The 11,695-nt window shown below is 50.1% G+C and overlaps 1 long non-coding RNA gene across 1 annotated transcript in view; it reads right to left on the reverse strand.

The window, feature by feature from the left end:
- Positions 1–8,233, reverse strand: part of LOC141374435 (uncharacterized) — a 9,441-nt gene extending 1,208 nt beyond the window's left edge. The window contains exons 1-2 of the long non-coding RNA XR_012381326.1: positions 8,129–8,233; positions 6,997–7,244 (exon numbers count right to left, since the gene is read on the reverse strand). This is a non-coding gene — a long non-coding RNA (uncharacterized lncRNA). The remainder of the gene's footprint in view (positions 1–6,996; positions 7,245–8,128) is intronic.
- Positions 8,234–11,695: the final 3,462 nt, after the last annotated feature.

Consider the following 11,695-nt stretch of genomic DNA (forward strand, 5'->3'; position numbering starts at 1 on the left):
TTTTTTTTTAAAGATTTTATTTATTTAATTGACAGAGAGAGAGAGAGAGACAGAGAGAGAGGGAACACAAGCAGGGGGAGTGGGAGAGGGAGAAGCAGGCTTCCCGCCGAGCAGGGAGCCCGATGCGGGGCTCGATCCCAGGACCCTGGGATCATGACCTGAGCTGAAGGCAGTTGCCTAACCAACTGAGCCACCCAGGCGCCCCTCAACAAATTATGTTTTTAAAAACGTGAACTGTTAGGGTGCCTGGATGGCTTAGTTAAGCATCTGACTTCGGCTCAGGTCATGATCTCAGGGTCCTTGGATCCAGCCCCGCGTGTTGCCCGGAGTCATGGCCAGGCTCCGCACTCAGTGGGGAGTCTGCTCCTCCCTCTCCTTCTGCCCCTCTCTCCTTGGTTGTTTTCTCTCTTTCTCAAATAAATAAATAAATTTTTTTAAAAATGTGCACTGTTAACCACGCAAGCAAGGGAACAAGCTACTGTGAGTGACCATAAAAGAAAAGATAAATACATTTAATTATGTAAAAATTTAGAGATTCCATAAAGATAATAAAAAGACAAGCCATGCAATGGAGTAATACTTGAACATATACAACAGCTAATGGAGTCTTAACTGGAATATCTAAAGAACTCCAGAAATCAAGAAGAAGAAGACAAACCCACCCAATAGAAACATGGGCAAAGAAATTCAATATACACTTCACCAAAAAAAGGAAATCCGAATGGCCAATAAATATATGGAAAAGTCCTTAACTGCATAAAAAAATCAGGAAAGTGCAAAAATTATAATGAAATATCATTATGTGCAAGTCTGTTGGGTAAAATTTAAAAATCTGGCAAGGCCAAGAGTGACAAGGATATGGTACAGCAGGAACTCTCACAGAGAGTTGGCGAATGTTAGCCTCACTACTTTGGGGAAAGTGTGGCATTTTCCAGTACAGTGGTATAAACACTCATACCCTGTGACCCAGCAACATGACTACTGGAAAAATGCCCTAAGAAGTGCATGCACTGTATCCCAGGAGACATGCACAAAAATGTTCAGAGAAGAATGATTTATGTAGCCCCGAACTGAAAACAATCAAAATGCTTATCAATAGTAAAGTGGATAAATAAATGTCGTTATAATTCCACTATGGAATACTAAACAGCAATGAAAATAAACTAAAACCTCACAACAACATAGATTAATGTTATAAACCTAGTGCTGAGCAAAAGAAGCAAAACAGAAAAGATACACGGGGAATTATTCCATCTACAGAAAGATCAAAAAAAAGAAAAAGTCCAGGGATGCCTGGGTGGCTCAGTCGTTAAGCGTCTGCCTTCGGCTCAGGTCATGATCCCAGGGTCCTGGGATCGAGCCCCGCATCGGGGTCCCTGCTCAGCGGGGAGTCAGCTTCTCTTTCTCCCTCTGCCTCTCCCCCCAGCTTGTGCTCTCTGTCTCTGTCCCAAATAAATAAAATCTTTAAAAAAAAAAAGATTTATTTATTTATTTGAGAAAGAGAGAGCGCACACACGAGCAGGGGAAGGCAGAGGGAGAAAGAGAGAAGAATCCCCAAGCAGACTCCTCATTGAGCACGGAGCCCCAGGCACGACGCAGGGCTGATCCCAGGACCCTGAGATCATGACCTGAGCCGAAACCAAGAGCCTGCCACTTAACCCACCAAGCCACCCAGGCGCCCCTACTTGTGCATCTCTTGATAGACCCGGTTCTTCCCCTCGCTACTAAGTATGGACCACTCCGACCTCCCCCAACTGGCTCCCAGCCCCACATAACTGACTCCAGGAGAGCTAGCATCCCGTGTTGTTGCTAGCTCAGCACACACTTCACAGCCTGCAGACCGGCGGGCCCCAGAGCTGTCTCTCAGCTCATGCCACAGCAATAGAACCTTCCACCATGCTTTAAGGCCACCTAGTCCCGGGTGATGGGCACAAGGAAAGACCACTGCATCCCCCGGGCACTGGCCTATTGGTGCACATCTTTGGTCCTCACAGAAACATGAACTTCTTCGTGGGAGACAGCTGCGTTAGATAACGTAAGCGAGGGGCATTCCGTGAGTTTATGAATGGAGGTGCAGAGAGAGCAGAGGGGGGTGAGACAGCAAACGCAATCCTACAATCAGGATCTGCTGCCAGTGGGCAAACTGCTGTCCTTCCATCGACTAGGTTCTTGACCAGCTGTGGCTCATGGGAGACGCAGAACTCAGGACATCCACCGTGTAACAGTTTGTCCTCTTCTTGGGAAGCAGATGGGATTAACAAACTGTGACTTTAAGCAAGTTATAGCAGAAGATAAATTATACATATTGCATCAAGGGGAAAGAGAACATGTGATGTTTGCAAAATTCTTACGGGAATTTGTCCTTGTCCTGGAAAAAAAAAATGCTGGCTTGCTGTTTAACATTTCTATTAGAAAGTTGAAGCTCTTTGTGCCTCAGATAAGGCAAGAAAGTCATGCTGGGATGTCACCTTTGAAGCTGCCTCAAATGGGGAGGAGTCACGACCCAGCACTGCCCAGTTCTGTCCCCGGGGGATAATAGGCAAATGTTGCTCAGCATTATCTTAGATCAGAATAATGGGACAGGAAAAAGCCTGTGAATGGTCTGTAGCTCTTGTCCTAGAATATTAGTCTCATTGCAATTAGCAGTATCAAAGGTAAGGCCCAGCTGAGGTTGAGAGGTCTTGAATTTGTCCAAGTCCCAAAAACAGAGAAGGGAAGATGGGATTAAGAGCTTCCTTCCTTTCCTTTTTTTTTTTTAAGATTTTATTTATTTGTTTGTTTATTTATTTATTTGAGAGAGAGAGAGAGAAGAGTGAGAAACAGCATGAGAGGGGAGAGGGTCAGAGGGAGAAGCAGGCCTCCCGATGCGGGGCTCGATCCCAGAAACCTGGCATCATGACCTGAGCCAAAGGCAGAGGCTTAACCGACTGAGCCACCCAGGCGCCCCTAAGAGCCTCCTTCCAAGGGGAGTTCTTTGGAGGACAGTCACTCGGGGCAAGCGCTCTCTCGCCACCTGGGCCTGTTCTGACACCAGAGGACCTCCTCATGGCCCATCCTCCGATGTCTCTCCTTCCAAGGCCCTGCCCACCCGGCACAACCCCTGGCCACCACCCAGAGCTAACAAAGAGCCTGACCTCAGGCTGCTTCTCTGTCCATGCCAAATGGACAACAAAATGTAGTACTGGGAGTTCTGGAAGGGCTTCCCATCCTGGCGCTGCCGGCAATGGGCAACTGTGCCGCAGCAATCGATTTCTGGCTGGGGCCGGTTGCTTGCGGAACCATCTGTTAACAGGCTGCGGAGAGAGCTCAGAATTGTCTGAGAAATGACCTCGAAGGCTCATCCTGGGTTGCCTGGCAACTAGCAAGCCGGGACCGCTGGCTCCCTGTCCCTGACGGAGGGGCTGTGCCCAAATTCAACCTTCTGTGGGATGAGGGGGGGCACAGGCACCCCCTCCACCCCCCGCCCACCCCCCACCCATCCCCCGGCTTCCAGGCCATCACTTTCCCAGATAGTCGACACTTAAGTATCCATTGCTTAGCGTTCATTCCCCTCACTCCATCGCCCCCAAGGTCATTCTCATACTCGCCTTTGGAAAGGGAGAACATGGCAGGGGAACAGGGTCCCTCGGCCCCATGGTGTCTTCAGCCTCACACAGGGACCCCGTGCCCACTGGCACTCTGCCTGTGAGCCCCCAGCCTTCACTGAGTATTGCTGCCCATGTTCCCCGAGCTCTCTGCTTGGCCTGGGCTCAAGCGAGCATTCGATCTTTGGGCAACTGGCCGTGGGACCTGCGGCTGAGGTGTGAGGGAAGGGAGGGGTGGCTGGAAGCCTGGGAAGGGACCCTGCGGAATGAGATGCCTGCTCAGCGGCTCACCCAGGCTTCAGGACGTGCCTGGGCCCAGCCCTTCTCCCATGTGTGCCTTCTCCCCTTGACGACAGATGCTGCTGGGCGCACCTGACTTTGTGGCAAGGTCAGACAGCACTCAGCTCTCATCACATGGTCCCCAGGTGCCTCGTGTCAGGCTTTCAGTCTCCTCCCGGGCCCCAACAGCTTATGAAAGGCCTGAGCTCTTTCTCAAAAGGAGAATAGTGGCTTGCCAAAGAGGGCACCGCTTTGCACTAAAATCCTGGCTCCTGAGCTGAGATTTGCCTCCTGGGGCTTGTCCCGGGCTCCATGAGAGCATTTCAATATGCCATAGACACTCAGCCTTCAGAGGACTCCAACTTTGGAGCAACTGCCATGTATAAGAGCAGCTGGTCCCCCCCACCATCCAACACCCTAGGGGACACAGCTGCTTCCAGGGAGAGACCTGCACAACATCTGCCTCGGGGGGCGGGGGTGGGGGGTGGTGGATGGATGCGGATTCCTGGAAGGCCAGACTCTTGACCCCTCCCCTCAAGCCCTCTCTGCCCCTGAGTTCTACCTGCCTTCACTTCCACCCAAAGTTTCAGAATGGACTCCTGATTTTCTTTCTTTTTTTTTAAGAAGATTTTATTTATTTATTTATTTGAGAGAGAGAGAGAGAGCGTGAGAGGGGGGAGGGTCAGAGCGAGAAGCAGACTCCCTGCTGAGCAGGGAGCCCGATGTGGGACTTGATCTCGGGACTCCGGGACCATGACCTGAGCCGAAGGCAGTCGCCTAACCAACTGAGGCACCCAGGCGCCCTGGACTCCTGATTTTCTTAAGACTTGCAAGAAGGAGAATGATAGGCTGTGTTCCCACTTGGGTGTATGTCAGAAGCCTCTGGGTGAGCAGCTTGCTTAAAATAGAATTGCTCAGGCCCCAACTCTAGAGAGCCTAAATCAGCAGCTCTGCTGAATGACCCTGCATTCTACCCAAGCTCCCCACCCTATGATTCTGATTCAGGTATTCTGCTGTCTTATTTGTGGAGTGCCTCGGGGTCAGACAAACCTGGGTCCAAATCCCAGTTCTGTTCCTGTGTGAGTTTGGAATCACTTCAGTTAGGAGTGATGGATATCCAAAATAACAGGGGTCTTGGGGAACTTGGCTGATGCGACCCTTGATCTTGGGGTCGCAAGTTCAAGCCCCACGTTGGGTGTAGACTGTAGATTTTACTTAAAAAAATAAATAAAATCTTTAAAAAAAATTAAAAAGGGGGTCTAAATAAGACAGAAGTTTACTTCTGTCATGTGAATGTCTGGAAGTGTAAGTCCAAGATGGTATGGTGGTACCACAATCATTAAGGACCTAGATTTTTGCTCCAAAATCCTCCACATCTGGCTTTTGCCTGATGGTCCAAAATGGCTGCTCCAGCTCCAGCCATCATGCCTATGTTTCATCTAGCAGGAAAGAGGAAAGAGGAGGAGAAAGGCACAATCTTTCCACTTAAGGGCAGTTCCTGAAAGTTGTGCATACCACTTCTACTTACATTCCACTGGTCGTAAGGCTAGATGTGCTACAAGGGAGGAGAGAAAATGTAGATATTTATTTGAGTGTTGGTAAATGGTGATTTAAGGCATAGAAAGAGTGTTCAAAGGAGCTGAAACAGAGGGAGAGGGTGGAGGAAGTGAAAGATAAAATCAGCTGACATCAATTGTATACGTACTGAATGCCTGTCACCGTTCTAAGCACTTCCAGTGTAACCATGAGTTGAATTCTTCCAACAATCCTGTGAGGTAGGTCCTACTATTCCTTGGTTGTCACACACCCACCCCCAAACCACACAGATTGAGAGATTAGCCTTGGCTGCTTACTCCCTGACTGACTCTGAGCGAGTTCAGTGCCCGCAAAAGGGAATAGGAGAACGATATATGCTTAGCTGAGACCAGACACAATTTACTACACCCTCCTTCTCCCCAGACCAGGGTACATCACCCCCCAAAACCTTGAAAAGTCAGACCTCTGCCAGCCAGGAAGAAAGTGTACATGTCTTCTTGACGTCTCTAAACCACGTGTCAGCCGGGATGCCCCCTAAGACTAAGGTTTCGCTCAAACCCCATCTTGTGCTCTGTGGACATGTTAGGGGTTTCTAGCTCTGGCTTCTTCTTTCTGCTGAAGTGTTTTGTCTGCCGGTATTTGGAACCTGGAGCAATTGCTGGGCTCCAGCGCCTCCAGGGAAATTTGCTGTGGGCACAGTGCTGGGCACAAAGTAGGTGCTCAGTAAATGCTTGTTGAAAAATAATAACCGTCATTTGAATAAGTGTTCACCATGTGCCAGGCACTGTGCTAAGAGCTTTCCTAATATCATGCCTTTTGTGGTATAGATGTTCATTTTACCAAAGAAAGAACTGAGCCTCACAAAGGTAGGGTACTTGCCAAAGGTCTCACACCTGGTATGTATGTGGCAGAGCTGGGATTTGAAGCCACGAATTTTTCATCATAATGCTCAGATGTCTACAGCCTCGAAGAGCCACCCTTCTCTACCCACATGTATCACGGATGTCTCAGGAGCCTGCGGGCGAGGCTGCTGGTTCTGTGGACAGACCCCTGCAAGAATGAGTTCTCTGTGGGCTTCTGAGGATTCGAACCACTGCTGGATACTCCTGACCATCTTCTCTTCTCCTCCCCCAGGTCCCCAGCACCGCCCCCCCCAACCTGAGTGATCCTGCTCAGCACAGAACGGAGGCCGTTTTCACTGTGGAGCGAGGGAGGGAAGGATGGGCCTTTCATCCACAGGGCACCTGGAAACAATTTCTAGAAAAGCAATGTAGTAGAGTTGAGAGGCTGGACTCCAGCCTGACACTCCTCTGCTTCCTGACCTTGGCCAGGCTACTAAGGATTAAATGAGTTAATACACGTCATATAAAGCACCGAGCAAGGGGCCAGCATGCTATCGACAGTCTCCTAGGGTCTAGCCATCATTATGACTAGTTTGGCTAAAATTGGTCCCAGCGGAAGCCAACCAGCCGGAGAGGACTGAGTTCTGGCCCCTCTTCCTTCTTTTTATACATAATAAAATTAGCTTTTAAATAGGAAGTGATACATTATCAACTGGTAGAAAGTGTAAATTCAGATTAAAAAAAAAGTCACCTACTATCCCACTCTCCAAAGATCATCTTTCCATTCTTCTTTTTAACGAGTATCATGGTGATCTGGGTGCTGTTTGTTTTCTTCCCCAGAGGGATCTGTGGTCCTCCCAGCCCCATCAGCCTCTGAGTCACCCTGGTCCCAAACAGTCACTCCAGCCTCTGGCTTTCCTCATGGTGGGGGGCGAAGTTTCAGAGACAAGAGAAAGAGGCTGAGGAGCAGGTGGGCAAGTGCCTCCAGCTCATCCTCGGCCACCTGGAGAATTTTATGAACAAAGTGTTTCTGTGACCTTTTTTTTCTTTTCCTTGACTTTTAAAAGGCAAATCAGAATGGCCACCCCTGCTTACAATCTTTCAAAAGCTTCCTGTTGCACTTAGCAAAAGGCCAAAATCTCCAGTGCTGAGACCGGTGGCCCAAGTCTGAATCTTGAATCCAAGTTATGTAAACCTCTCTGTGCCTCTGTTTCTTCATCTACAAAATGGGCACAATGAAATCTGTGTCCTAGAACTGTTAATGAGGTGAAATGTGCTACATGCTTAGGACAGCACCTGGCCTGTGGAAAGCCCTTGGTAAATGGAAGCAACTATTACTATTATAATTTTCTCCTTTCTTCCTTTTGCCGTCTACCCAAGGACACACACGCCCACAGCCTGACTGCGGAGCCCCCACTTTTAAGCCCTAAGTATCCCCTCTACATGGCCTCTGACGGCATCCAAAAGCGAAAGGGCAGAGCAAGCTTTCTCCTCAGATGTCTTTCTTGTTTTATGAGGGATGGTGGTTTTTCCAGAGCCCCCTTCTGTCTCATCGAGCAGAACGGGGTCCCACACCTGCCCCTCAAAGACTAACTGGCAGAGAGGAATGAGCAGGCCCTGGTTACAGAACGCCTGAATGAAATCGGGCTTCTGTTAGCTTTGACCACTTCTCAAACCCCAGGTGCGCCAGAATCTGCCGGAGGGTTAGTTAAAACTCAGATTTCTGGGCCCCACCCCCCAGGCTTGATGAGGTGGGCCGGAGGGGGGTCAGGAATTTGCATTCTCAGGAGTTTCCAGATGCTGCTGGTCCGGGGACCACACTTGGAGAATCTCGGCACAGGGAAGGATCCGTGTCGGCCCCCAGGATGTAACCCAGTGTCTACTTGCCGTCTCGGCCCCTGGAGACTGAGGCAGGTGTGTGCAAACCCCGTGGCCGTGGCCATGCAAAGGCCTCCTGGAGATTTCTGCCGGTCCTCGGGGCGGATGTTCTCATGGCCACTGTCCTGCTTCTGCTGATTTCTTGCAGCCGTTGCCTTTATTTCTACCCTGGAATTGACCCAAATGAGAGACAAGGGATGAGAAAATTTTCCCCGGCTCCCGGAGCAGTCGTGGGTACAGGCTGTTGTGTGACTTACTGATGACAAGCACGCCACGGAAAGTAGCTCAAGAGACATTCTGTTCCTAAAAGCCCCACGCCACCTGACCCTGGGGTTCCTGTGTTCTCACGGGTCCTTCACTCCAGGCAGGGCCAGCCAGCTCCTGCCCCTTCCTCCTCTCCTACATCCCCCCCGCCCCGGCCTCAGCTGCCTCTGGGGCAACCAGAACAGAACAGCTCCCTCCACCCCAATTCCCCTCTGTCGGGCCCGTGGCCAAACCCCCACCCCCACCCCTGCACGGAGGGCCCAGGGCAGAAGAGTCAACCCGTGGGGTAGTGTGAGGGAGGACAATGAGGCTGAGGCCCCCTGCTGGGGGAAAGGGGTACTTCTTATCTTAGCAAACCCTGAGGGTGGACAGGCGACAGACAAGGCTTGGGTCTGGGTCCATCCCTGGGAGTTTGGGTGGGGGTGCATGGGCGCTAGGGTGGGACTCGACCTGCCTCCTCATGAGCTGGAGTGGGGACTGCGTTTCCCTTCTGAGCTATCCTGGTCCTGAGATGATTTTAGGAACACTGGTGGGAATGCTGGGACTTCTGCAAAAGTATAGCAGAGGATCTCCCCCTCTTCTCCTTCAGCTCTCTAAACCACCCACAACAGGCTCCTGAAAGGAATCTCTGAAGCTTTTGAGCCTCAGAGGCAGAGAACCTGCGAGCCGGGAAGAAGAACCTGTGAAGGCCTCCAGAGGCATCGGTTTGAAGGACAGCGTTTTAGAAAACTCTAGAAGGACAGTGTCTTTCTAATGCAGCTTGATTTTACCTCCCCAGGTTCTGGAAAAGTGGCTGTGTCCTTCCCTGTGAACTTTGAGGGTGTTTAGGCAGGTCCTGACACGGGGAGGACTCTCTTGGCTGTCAGCTTATTCTGAAATTTGAATTTCCGATGCACCTGGAGGAGTCCAGAAGAGGACCGTTGTTATTTACAACCACAGCTTCCTTCTCAAGAGAGTAAATCCTGCTTCATTAAATAAAAGGTCCCTTTGTTCTGAGGCCTCTTTTTGGGTCTGGTCTGGCAGAGACAGCCTGGTAGCCAGTGGGGGAGAGAAGGCGGGGCTGGGAGGCTCAAGTGCCCACACTGCTGGGTGTCACGTGAGGATTGGGAGCCCCTGGGGCATCGTGGTGGCAGAAGCTGTGCAGGCGGAGGTGGAAGATAAGGGGCTGGCGGCCAGGAGGGGTGGGGGCGGGGGTGGGGGCGAGGGAGGAGGGGGGGATGCCTGGTGGCCACAGCCTTTTAAGAACAGGAATGTCCCAGTGCCACTTTCAGTCGTGTGCTGAGCATCGCGACAACTTCCTCAAACTGACACATCTTCCGTGAAATTCGGCTCACAGAGCAGCCTGGTATTCCTGGTTTCTTGGGAGAAGAAATGGGCTGCATCCTATGTTTGCGTCAATTCCAGGGCAGAAATAAAGGGAACAGCTGCTAGAATTCAGCAGCAGCAGGAAGGCAGAGCTACACAATTGAAGCCTGAGACTTTGCAGAAGTCGTGTGGAGGGTGAGGGATGGGGTCTGAGCCAACCTTATTTCAAGCTGGAAGCCTCCAGCTAAGCCTGGCTTCCGCCTAGCAAACGCAGACGTTTGCCCCCTGCTTCCTCCCTAAAAGAAGCCCCTTTTGTTCAGGCGTGAGGGCAGTGTGCCCACCTCCAGGGGATGAGGACTGGTCCGTGTGTGTCCCCACTCCCCTCTGCAGTGACTGGGTCGGTACATACATGACCCTGTTCTGGCCAATGAGACAGAAGGCGAGGTGGGTTGGGGGCTTCTGGGAAGGATTTCCCTCTCTAATAAAAGCAGAGCTCACCCTTTGAAGGCAAGCCCTGCCCCAGCTTTCCTTTTCCTGGGCTGCTGTCTGCAGCAGAGGGGCCTAGTCGATAAAAGGGGGGGCTCCAGAGTCGGGGTAAAAGCATGACTCTGCCTCTAATGAGCTGTGCGGTCCTGAATGAATTACCCCGTCTTCCTCCTCTGCAAAATGACAATCGGAATGGCAGCTTCCTCATAGAGTTGTTGTGAAGATCAAGTGAGTGAGCACACCTAAAATGTCTGCATAGTTCGGACACGTGGTGAGCACTCGATACATGAGAGCTATTATTACTATTTTTGTCATCTGTGGATATGATGCTTGGAGCTACAGTACCATCTTTCAGCCATGAAGGAGGAACCCTGACACGGAAGATGGGAGGGCAGAGAGAAGGAAGGGTATTAATTCAAACTGGCTTACCTCAAGATCTCTTAAGAGAATAAAATCCCCAACTCTTCAGGCAACCTTTAGTTGAGGGTTGTTACTTGCAGCCTAACGCATCCTAGCCAATTCATATATAAAAGCTGGATGCCCATTATTGATTTAGAATGAGAAATAAAACCACTTGGTCTGAGAGACACTCGTACGTATTGGTGAGAATATTCACCTTGGAGGCAGACCATGGCATTGACTGCTAGTTATTCTCAAATATTTTGTTTCTCCTTCTTTCTTTAATAAGAAGAACTGCCGTATGGCAGTTCTGGGTACATGCCGTATGGGTACATGCTACTAGGCTAGAAACTACATTTCCCAGGTTCCTTTGCAACTGGGGAGGCCATATGCCCAAGTTCTAGCCAAAGGAATATGAATAGAAGTGACGTGTGCCCCTTTTGGGTTTTGCTCTTAAAAGGATTGGGCATGCTCCCCCTCATTCTTATCTCTTCTTGCTGGTGGGAAGATAGCAAGAGCTGGAGCAATCACCTTGGATCCTGAAATGGAAGAGCCATTCTGAAGGTGGACAGAGTTGTCCCACCAGCCTGGAACCACCTATTTCTGACCTCCTATATACAAGAAAAATAAACAATCTTATTTAAGCCACTGTAGTTTTGGATTGCTTCACTATAGCAGATCTACATGAGGCTCCAGAATATCAAGGGGAAACAGCAGCACAGAAACAGTGTTCTGTGACTCTAACTATGACTCTATGTATCAGTTAGCTGTTGCTGCATAATTAGCCACCCAATATTTAAGACTTAAAACAATGATTTATTATTTCTTATGATTCTGTAGGCTGGCTGCATTCTTCTGCCGATTTTTCCAGGGCTTCCTTCTGCAACTGCATTCAGTTGGAGGAATGGACAGGGCTGGGTTCAGCTGGGACATTGGGGATGGCTAGACTCCCTCTCCATGTGGTCTTTCATCCCCAAAGAAGATAGTCCAGGCTAGGTTTCCTCACATGGTGTTTCCATGAGCATTCTGAGAAAGCCTCAAAGCACAAGCACTCATCAGGCCCCTGTTTTTGTCTTGGTTGCTGATACTTCACTGGCCAAAGCAAGTCACGTGGCCAAGCAC

This window comes from Callorhinus ursinus, unplaced genomic scaffold (assembly GCF_003265705.2).
Source record: "Callorhinus ursinus isolate GAN/ISIS: 27379988/994484 unplaced genomic scaffold, GSC_fseal_2.0 scaffold18, whole genome shotgun sequence".
Classification (NCBI taxonomy): Eukaryota; Metazoa; Chordata; class Mammalia; order Carnivora; family Otariidae; genus Callorhinus; species Callorhinus ursinus.